The sequence below is a fragment of the Styela clava genome, chromosome 10 (assembly GCF_964204865.1).
Source record: "Styela clava chromosome 10, kaStyClav1.hap1.2, whole genome shotgun sequence".
Taxonomy (NCBI): Eukaryota; Metazoa; Chordata; class Ascidiacea; order Stolidobranchia; family Styelidae; genus Styela; species Styela clava.
In genome coordinates, this window is record NC_135259.1 from 6,670,548 (window position 1) to 6,681,260 (window position 10,713).

Below are 10,713 nucleotides of genomic sequence, written 5' to 3' on the forward strand. Positions count from 1 at the left end.
TGAGGTCCCATAAAACTGATCCCATATATTTCCTAACACATTCTATAAAAATAGAAAATATATTTAGTTTTGTTTGCACTTTAACTTATGTTTAAGAATGATTATACCCCAAAATTTTGGGAATCTAGGACGTTTTGAACAACAAAAATTATGTTCTCTTTGGAAGGTGGACAAATGACCTTCTTGGCGTTAGATACAGACTTGTGTATCTGTTGCGCAAAATAGTTAATCGCTCAACCGATGGTGCCGGGGAAGAGAACAGAATTTTTGAGAAAAACGTGCTAGATTTCTGAATAAAAGGGTGCATCATATACACATAGAAGTCCACGGATATAAAATTAAACAATTCACTCCATTAGAAGTAATTATTAAGGTTCAGGTTCCGCTTTATTTTGTGTTAATTCGTACACCTAATAGGACTTAAACGTTAGACCTTGTTTATCATACAACGCATCTTACGATGTCTCTAAATAGCATATTGAAGTTATTCTGCCACTCGATAACATCACTGGAAATTTTCAGAATTTTTATTTGAATTTGTGATAAAAAAAAATACCAACTCAATATTAAGTCATAAATATTGGGGAAGTCCATTGATCGCTTGGTCGGTTCCAAGCATTACATCTATAAAATCACTTTAATTGTGGAAAGTAGAAAAGCAAATATATAGAAAATCATATTTTTCATCCGCAGCATTGAAAGTACAATCCATCAGATGAAGATATTTCGAGGTCCGAAGAGAGGAATTTACCACTTTGAAACGACCATCTCGCAGTGAAAGCTTTAATTTTGACTTAGTATACGCCGTGTTAAAGACATTTTATCTCACGATATATAATTTTATGTCACCTTTCCGAATAAAAATTCGAATAGTCTTTTCTATTTTTTATAGCAAAAGTTTTGCATTTGTTGTTTTTGCTACGTTGTACTCAATGTTCGTACAAGAAAAGCTTTTTACCAGCATTAGGCTACTTGTTCACAGATAAAAAATTTATATCCATTCAATTATTTTGAATATATCAGTCAACCATACAATGCAACCAGTTGTCACAGCTTAAAGAACTTTCGTGATGTCTCGCGACTCCTGCTACTCAAATTAAAGTATTATTACATTTAATTATCGAACCGGTTATTATCTCATTTATTCATTGTGTTCATGAATAAAAGTTTGATTAATCGATTTGTTGTTTTGAAAATATATGTTAATATGAGCAAATTGCTTCAATTATTGTGCTTGGATCCTGTAGAGTTATTGCATGTGGACAACTTCAGATTTTCTTAATGCATTTATTCTAACACAAAAGTTAAAATGTTTCCTTATATTTTGCAGAGAATGACTTGCCGAAGGTTTTAATAGTTTTGTAGGTTATGAGAAAAAGCAAAGCACGATTCGCCAAGGTTTGCGTACTCTTTATATCATTGTATTTGTTTTCAACGATGTATTGGCTTTTTGATTCGGGTAGCATGATTAGATAAAGTGCCACATTCAGCATGGAAAATGATGACATCCAAATAAAATGATAGCAAAGCTTATATATAACCCGAATCCCTTCACTAATGCAGATGGAGTTTCAATCATGTAAAAGTAATCTATAGAAACATTTTAAATTTATGGTCGGTCTTCTTTGCGAACTTGACATTATTTGTTTATGTTCAGAATCCGAAGATATATCTCTGGAGGATACTTTTTTTATAACCGACTATGATAATTTCTTCATCCCGATATTGAAATCCCACGCAGGTAAATAACATTTTGTCTTATTTGTTATACCATAACTTCTCTTTTTGCACCAATCACTCCTTCATCTCGAAAGCACTGACGCTGTTTGTTTGATTGCTTTATACTTGCTTTTGAACAAACGGTTTCTCAACTATTGAAGAGTATTTCTAGGCTCGATGTTTGTTTCAGTCTCATAATAGTAAATTTTAATATTGATTTGAATATTGTGCAGGTTGGACTGGTTATGCAAAAGCAAGAACTCCTCAGATCACTTCTGATCAACTTCAATTAATCTCAGATGTTTTGTATGACAACGGACTTGAATCTCCAGTAATGACCTTGAAAAATGTATGCCTTGGTATGGATAATGATGAAAATGATCCTGCAGCCGTTGTTCTCGTTTAAGCTTGAAACTTCTAGATTGAACCAAAAAATCTGTCAATTTAAATCACTTAAATATATTTACACCGAAAATACTATATAGAAATTAAATACTTAACTCCGTCATTGTAACCCACCATTTCGCCATGTGGTCTAACTAAATTGTGTATTTTATTTTTTTGGTTACCACAATATGTGGGAGCCGCACATTTTCGTTTTTGACCAATATAACCTTGTGCATGCATCCGTTAACATCATATATCTTATCTTACTTGGGCGAATAAACATATATACTGATCTTAGGCCAAAATGTTTTTTACAATTGGTGAACCAGTGAGGGAGGGACGCGGATCATTCGTCCTCGGGTCTCAAAGTAACCTGTCGTGTCCACGTTACTGAAAACTCCACCACAACAATTACAATCGGAAGCAGCTTCCAAATGGTATTCGATTTTCCTCTCAGGACTATGGTGCGAACCAGCGCTGAGCTTTCTCAAAAGTCTGCAATGTCTCTGAAAAAAACGAGTAATAATCTTGCACAGTCTATGTATAAATATTGTCCAGTCAGAACGACTTAAAGACAATAAAATCAGACATACAGAACGACGGATTAAATCAGAAAAACAACTAAACTAAAATTTGGATGGAAGCTCGAGGAGTCAAGCAGAAGTGCCAGCCCTTAAAATTCAAATTCTAAATCTTCTAAAAAAGGAGAGAAATTTAAGTTTTTAATTGGAAACTAAGAAATTCTCTAGCAACAAAATGTTTCAAAAAACAATTGTCAAGTGTACTACTGTACCCCAATAGTGGGACACATTCGTACAGTCCCTGGGGTACAATGGGGCATTCTGTTAAAAATTCTGCTTTAAAAATATTCAAAGGATTAGCATTATCTTCTAAAGAAAAGGGAAATTTAAATTTGAAGATGTAATGCTTTTGAAATCAATGTTCAATCAAAATATTTCAGATATTTTTCCGGAAAATTCCCGAAACGAATTTTCTGCATTGGCAACACGAAACTCTTTTGGAGCCATTCGTATCTCAAGATTCTGCATTGTAGACTTACTTGTTAAATATTTGAGATTTCTATTATTAAATTTGAAATAAATTCATTGTTTTACTTTGAATTATGTCTGATTTTAATCAATTTAAAATGAGTTCTGAAATTTCCATTCTCGTCAACGGCAGTGATAAAAAGGCCTTAGACATTGAATACGAAGTTTGAGTGCTGTTCAACTATAACGAAAAACGACGGTGTCATTTTTTCAGTCACTAAACTGTTCACTGCGTCCATTAAAATAAAACCAACATTCACATATTAACAAGTAAAATGTCTAATTCCCGCCTAAGAGAAATTATTTAATTTCTGATTATGAATCTAAAAAATATTTTTGAATTTAGAATACATTTCATATTGGGCCTTGAGCCAAAAAATATCTCAATAATACACAAGAATTAGGGCATCTCTAGGTCTCTAAGCACTCAATGAATCAAACACTTTCAAAACCCGGTCCATTGTTCCTTTAGAAAAAAAAAATTTTCCGACTGTTTCATGTTGGGATTAGGAAGGTACTTCAACTCGCCAACGTTACAAATATTTTACAGTGGACTAAATCTGAAAAATGTCAGACGGGGGTTTGTCGTGCTGAGAAGGAGTAAAAAAGGAAAATAATGAGATGGTTAAATTTTAGTTTAAACCCCCCGAAACCAATTTCATTTCATAGCTTGCGTTGCTCTGCACGACCGTTGTCCGCTTGCGGGGACGTTGTAACTCATCGAAGGGCAGATTCAAACAACGGACCGCTGACCCGATTCCAAATATAGTACGAGTGCGAGAGCTGGTTCCACTGTGCTCCATGTCTCACCGTGGCCCAACGTCCCCCAACTCAAAGATCTCGTAAAATATAACTATAATATTCACAAAAGCAAATGGATATATATATATATAAAGTTATATTTCTACTCAACCTTTGGCAAACTCAGTCTAAATTTCAATAACAATAGCTCTTGGACAAGTTTGCAATACGCTTCATTCATTATGATTATACATTTATCAACACAAATCACGCTTTCAGCTCAACTCATCTCTGCACCCGATACGCTTCTCATCTCTCTACTACATTGTCCACGCCATGTCCAAACTGAAGCCACAAATCTTTCTGAACTCTCCATGTCTAAACCCATTTTAAAAATCCCAATGTCTAAAACTATCTCTCATCTTTACCTGTTCTCATTTGCTATCAATCCTTAAAAAACCCATCCAATACCCTTATCTTCACTCATCTTACGCAGAAACTCGCCATGTCTAATTCTAGCCCCTTGTGCCTGTTTTCACCAATGTTATATATTTTAGTTATAGCGAGTATCGTTTTTCAAAGTTTTAATTACTTGGTTTTTGCTAAAGTATATGATTACAACTTTAAATATCGCTTACAAATTGATTGTGAGACGAGAATAACATTAGGTCCCTGGACCGTTGATTAGCGCAAAGAATCTTAATTTTGTTTCTATTAATTGCCTGCCACATAGATTTTCAAAAAAGCGTCAATTCAATTCTCGAAAAATTGAACTAAAATTTGTAAAATAGCACGCGATCGACTGATTGATAATAAGGTCATAAACAAAAATAAATGATTACTGAATATGCAGATAACTTCACAAACGCATACAAAACATTCCACCGCGACCAATAAGCTCGGCTCTGCGTGCGCATTCTTAATAAAAATCGCCACTAAAAATTGTATTTCTTTATGTTCTATTTAATTTGAATATGTAATTGTACCCTGAGTAAATGTTTCATCTTTTATTTATGATTTATTCAAACCGTACAACTTAGATTTAGGGCCTGCCTAATTTTTAGTCGTAAGTGTTGATATTTTGTCAAAAATATCCATGTTTATTTGGCAGAGAAAAATAAATTTGCCCAAGCCATAAATGTCACATCACTGCTTAACATTAACTATCGATTGTACAATTCTCTCCAAATCCGATACTTTGATCGCCTGGGATTAGAAAGTAAACAATAGTTAATCATTCTGATGCTGATATCGTTACAAATAACCTTTATCACACATCACTCTCGCATAATTTAAAAGTTTAATTGTAGGACAGTTTATCAGACCCACAATAATCTGCACGTTCAATTCTAAACCTTAGTTGCCGCGACATTTGCATTTCTTACATAATAATATGATCTCTGGGGCTCGCCAGACTCAAATACTCTATAACTCAGGATGGGCCAAGGTTGCAAGATTGAAGGGTGGCAAAAATATTGGAGTGACCTTGCGGGTCGCAGTCAGGAAAACCCATAGGTGATCAAAATACTGCGAGATTAGTTACTTTGAATGTATTGGAAAATGAGAGGTAACCATTATAACCAGCCTGTTGTTCTGTTGTATAGGTGACGTTTATTTATTTTAAGGAAGATATATGGAGCACAAACAAAATACGTCTACTAAAACAAATTATTGTTTCTTGTGTTTGGATACTGCTTCATATTCGGATTTATTCATTGCTGTTGCATGGCTCACGCTCTAAATTAGATATATATGTTATTTTAATTAATCAACGCACAAAATGTCTCTACAGATAAAAAGTTCATTTTACACGAGTTTAAGCGAAGTCGAGATGAAAAGCGCCACACGTTTTATCGATCGTGTCTGGGCTGCACAAGACAATTCATTTGTATGCCCCTCCACACACACACACACACACACACACTTTCTTTCTTCTTGTTGTTCCGCCCTATCTTTCAGTTATCATCGCTTGAATATTCCTAGAAAACAAACTCTGGACACATGATCGTACTGATCACATGACGTCATTTCTATATCGACATCCCTTGGCGTTTCTTGATACAAGTTTGAAATTCCGTGATTTCAACAAACATCATTACCGACATCGGGATTTGATTTTCGGGATCTCAATCCCTAGTTGGAATAGCTAAGAAAACTCAAAAATGTTCTGCCAATAAATATGAAAATCTGCCGATGGTGCAGTGCAATGTTACCCAACCTATAATTGAACTGATTTGATCTGCCGTATGCTGGAAAGTCAGGTTTTAAAAGACCCGACAGATAGGAAAAACGACATCAACTAGGTACTTAAAATGACGGAGTTTTACACTGTTTCAATAGATTGTGAAACGCTGAAAAAGTTGGAATATCTTGCGATATCATGTCATCCACGGACTCAATGCAATGGACTTCCATTTCTTTAACGCCTTCTTATATGCTGCAACGTTTGAAAAATGCAGCTTTGGCGTCGAAAATAGGGACCGTTAGGCACCGAGGTTGTTCGATCTAATCTATGCCTTTCAAAGACACCCTCTAATAAATCAGGGCCGAGGGGGACTTAAAAATAACATACACCAAAAATTTGAGCGGTCTGGCAAAGCTCATTTTGACTATACAGGCCATAATACAACCGAACATTCAAATAATTAATGTGGACACGGAAAAATATTCAGAAACAAGCTTCATTTAATCTTGTAGCCTATAGGTCCTGAAAGTAGATGCAAATTGCAATAATATTGAGGGTATAGTGGAACTAATTATTGCACCATGTCTACATCTTCATCTGTTCTGGTTTAAAAGTGTTTGCAATGTCTGTGTCCATGGTTATTGTAAGGACATATCATAAACCGCATATACTATTAAGTTAGTGGGTACGAAAGCCAAGCTTACGTTCGTGACCTGTACATGTTTAATTAATGTACATAATCTATAGAACAATTAACAAATATATGAGACCAACTAATAAGCGTCGGTGATTGGTTGAAACTCTTCGCACATATTTTTTACGCTTTTGTCCAGGAACTCGAATTTTATGGTATATTGCAAATTATACAACTGTAATGTTCAAATATGGATATTATTGCCCCTGCATCTATATGACATGGAGAAGTCAGTTAAGTCATCTGCTTGCATGTCGAAGCTTGGAAAATTAAAATTGATCTTTGTAAGTAAGAACAATTTAGCCCAACTGGCGTTGCCATATTCAAATAGGAAATATATCAGAGCAATTTCCCGTCAATTCAGTGAAGGCTGCTAAGCAAAATTTTTATTTTCTCCACCGTGATATTTTACTGCTTTCATTTGATTCGTTTTTTTTTACATTTCTTGTTTGGATAATATCGGTCGCATAAAAGATTGAAGTTTATACAGAAAATTTGAACTTTTTTTATTTCAGGAAATCATAGTCTTCTTATTTTTATTATTCTTCATAAAATATACTTTAGTTAGAAATACTTCACAAAAAAAAATTTCTTGCTGGGAGAGAAGACTTATACAAGATAGCCACCATCCTAAGTAAATGAAATGCTTTTCTTTTATTAGAGTTTGTGTTACAAAGTTTCTGTCCTCATTCTAGTTGAGCTCTCTGTATTTGTATGCAGGAAAATCCCGTAAAATCCTTCTGTAATTTTTTGTCTTAGTAGGATTTCATGATATATAAATAAAGTGCAGTGTACTGCGCAGGCACAAAGAATATCAATATATTTACCTATATTTCAAATCTGTGAAATGTATAATTGATCCTAAAAAGCATAAACAATGTAGCCTCCGCTACAATGCCGTGATGAAAGAAATATGTTTTTATCCGTGATGCCAAATGCACGATTCTGTTCAGCAAAATATTTCATAAAATATCTTTGCAATCAAAAATGCCACCACAGGGTTTTTACAGATATATGCACATGTTCTATAAATAGAGCATTAAATAGTCGAAGAATAGAACAAATCATGTTTTCTATTTCAACTTCATTTCTTCTATTTCTTCACTAAAATTACTTATGGCATAATGATTTACGTGAGAGAGTCCATATTCTGAAAGTCATATGAGGGCATTAATTTTACATCGATAAGAGATATTTTGAAACAAATTGAACGATGTAACTTTAACTACGGTTGTGTTCTCTTTGATAAACGTTACAATGAATGGAATAAAAACAGTGATATAAAAATAAATTTCATTAGTCAATATGGTATAATGAAGCGTGAAATTATATATTTTAAAAATTTCACCAAAAGTAATTCGTTATTTTAGCACTAAATGAGGGACCTCAAAGCTCTTAAATTTAGTTGACAATTCATATCTTTTTGAGCCGAATGTGTAGATAATATCGGCCACATACCAGCATGTCACAAATTTGCAATCCTGATTTTAATTATATAGTTTATTTAGAATTGCTGTATTAATACAGAAATATCTTATAGGTTTATGTCTGTAATATAAAAATAAAATAACCATATAACGACATTGAATTAAAAAACACAATGTCATGCCATTAAACCTTGTCTTGCATTTATTTTCTGTCAGTATTTTTTATATCCTATATCCATGAGACGACAAAAGTATCTGATTGCATTCTTATGCTCAGCAAATGTAAAATCGATTCTCAGAAGCATAAACAATTTTGCTGTGCAATATTCGGCTTTCAAAAATCGTACGTCTTGCTTAATTAAGGTACAAAGTCATACCAAAACCAATGTTGCAGTCGAAATATTTGCGTTTGTTTTTTTCACGATGTCGCACTGCAAAATATTACATTGAGCAACATGAGTCTGATTAGTCCTTCTATATTTAAATACTGTTCTTGCATATGGCGAATTATTGTTACATAGAACATCTTGCAAAAATTGTGAGATCGGCTTCAACCAATATCTTATTCCATAATGAGTACATAGGGAGTGAGAAAGAATACATTTTTTATGATATGGGAAATAACGGGGATATATATAAATATATATATTCTGCATTGCGGTCACATGCTATTTTTTGCTGCAGTTGGGCTACTCGCTTTCTGTGGCATATAGTAAGCTACTCACAGCGTTATTTTTAGCGGTTTACAATAAAAATTGGTATGACAAAATTTCACGCAAGCAATACAGTTCGTTTAAAATATAGTCGAGTTGGTGCCCAATCGTCGTCGCCAAATTCCGAGGGACTACTTTTTTTAGCCTATTTGCGGGAATGAGTAACATCATTGGATATGGTCGACACCGCACAAGGAGTATATATGTATATATAGAGAGAGAAACTGGCTATTTAATCATTGTTCATCATTGAAAACGTTTGCGCTTCCTCTAAATGCTTTGCTTGTAGAGTAAATTAAACACAGATCACAATTTGCACCCTAGAAGAGCCGAGATCAGTAGTTTTGAAATGAATATCACCGTTACAGATATTCCTAAGTCTGCGATCCCACGGAGTAAAATTTATTTCAAGACTGTAGATTTAGAACACTACTGGTGTGCCGCATGCACAAGGAACATATGAGATTTTCTATGTCTAAGAAAGTGTTTTTAATCTGTCGCGGTCCACCCCAATACAAAACTCATGGCGTTTTCCGTTTATTTAATATTTTATAATGCCACTTTTACAATAAAGAAATTTTTAGTTACGGATTCACTTCTATATTCTATCTTTAGAATCTTGTCGTTGATGATTATATAATAAAAACCAACTCGTTTTCCTCAGAGGTGTCATTGTTCCATTCGAGAACAAAAAAAGTAATTATAATCGTCTTCGCGGCACAAGAATATGTCGAGGAAAATTTTGGATTTAGGGAGAATAAACACCGTAGAACAAAATGCAATCGCAAACGCCTTAGCGACTTTATTTTTCAGCGGTCAAGGGCCGGGTAAACGTCCACAGGCATAATAACTATTAAAAAATGAACTGCTTTCGAATTTACATAAATTCATTTGCACTTCTCTATTTTGTTTGAAACGTTAGTCAAACGTTAGTATGTAATTGTTTCTTATTTTCAACACACAGTAAATAATTTTTGCATCGCTCAATAGTGATGAAGTAAACAATTGATTAAAATTTTACGTGTCTTATGCAAACGTTTAAGCAGAAAATACATTAATAAAGCATAGGTTTATTGCTTGTTTAGTTTTACTTAATATTTAGTTTGACTTTGCCAGGTATTGCAAACTGAGCTGAAAAAACGAGTATGTATGATGATTGATGACCAACCACTATTTGTCTTTATACATACGACAGTGAATGGCGAAGTTGTACTTCGAGGCGTTTCATGCCTAAACAATCTAAGCAATGACGCTATGAGACCAACACTCTTATAGCGCCATCTTAATATATAACAACCTGTCCATCACAAAAGCATTTTTTCAAAGCAAAAAGAGGGGTGGGGGGCGCGAAGTTTGTAAAATTTTTCAAAGGGGGGCGCGGTTCAAAAAGTTTAAGAACCACTGGACTAGATTGACGGGTACTCGCATCCAAGACCCAAAACCCCGATTTACAAAAAAAAACATCTTTCTTTGGCCTGATCGCTTTTGGGGGCTATGTGGACACTGTGAAAGACCTCCTTGCCAAGTTTAGCACGGATTAGTTTCCTGTAAAATGTTCGTTTGTTCCCGAAACCCTGAACTTTCGTATCAAGTTTCTTGACGCGCAACGATATCTGACTCCGACTGCGCTTTCGAACTAAAGTGCTCTCGGTTGCCTAATCCTAAATGAGTTTCACGTCGAACAGACAATATTAGACCATGCACATGAAAATATGAGACTATTCATTTAAGTATTTTTATACTCGTAATAGATGACACACATTAAAAAAATGACAAAATGACAGTATACATACTGAAA

General features: G+C 34.3%; 1 long non-coding RNA gene across 1 annotated transcript; it reads left to right on the top strand.

Moving 5' to 3' along the window:
• Window positions 1–1,267: 1,267 nt before the first annotated feature.
• Window positions 1,268–2,397, top strand: LOC120337353 (uncharacterized). Its single transcript, XR_013478027.1, has 3 exons — window positions 1,268–1,398; window positions 1,658–1,741; window positions 1,953–2,397. It is a non-coding gene; the product is annotated as an uncharacterized LOC120337353 (long non-coding RNA).
• Window positions 2,398–10,713: the final 8,316 nt, after the last annotated feature.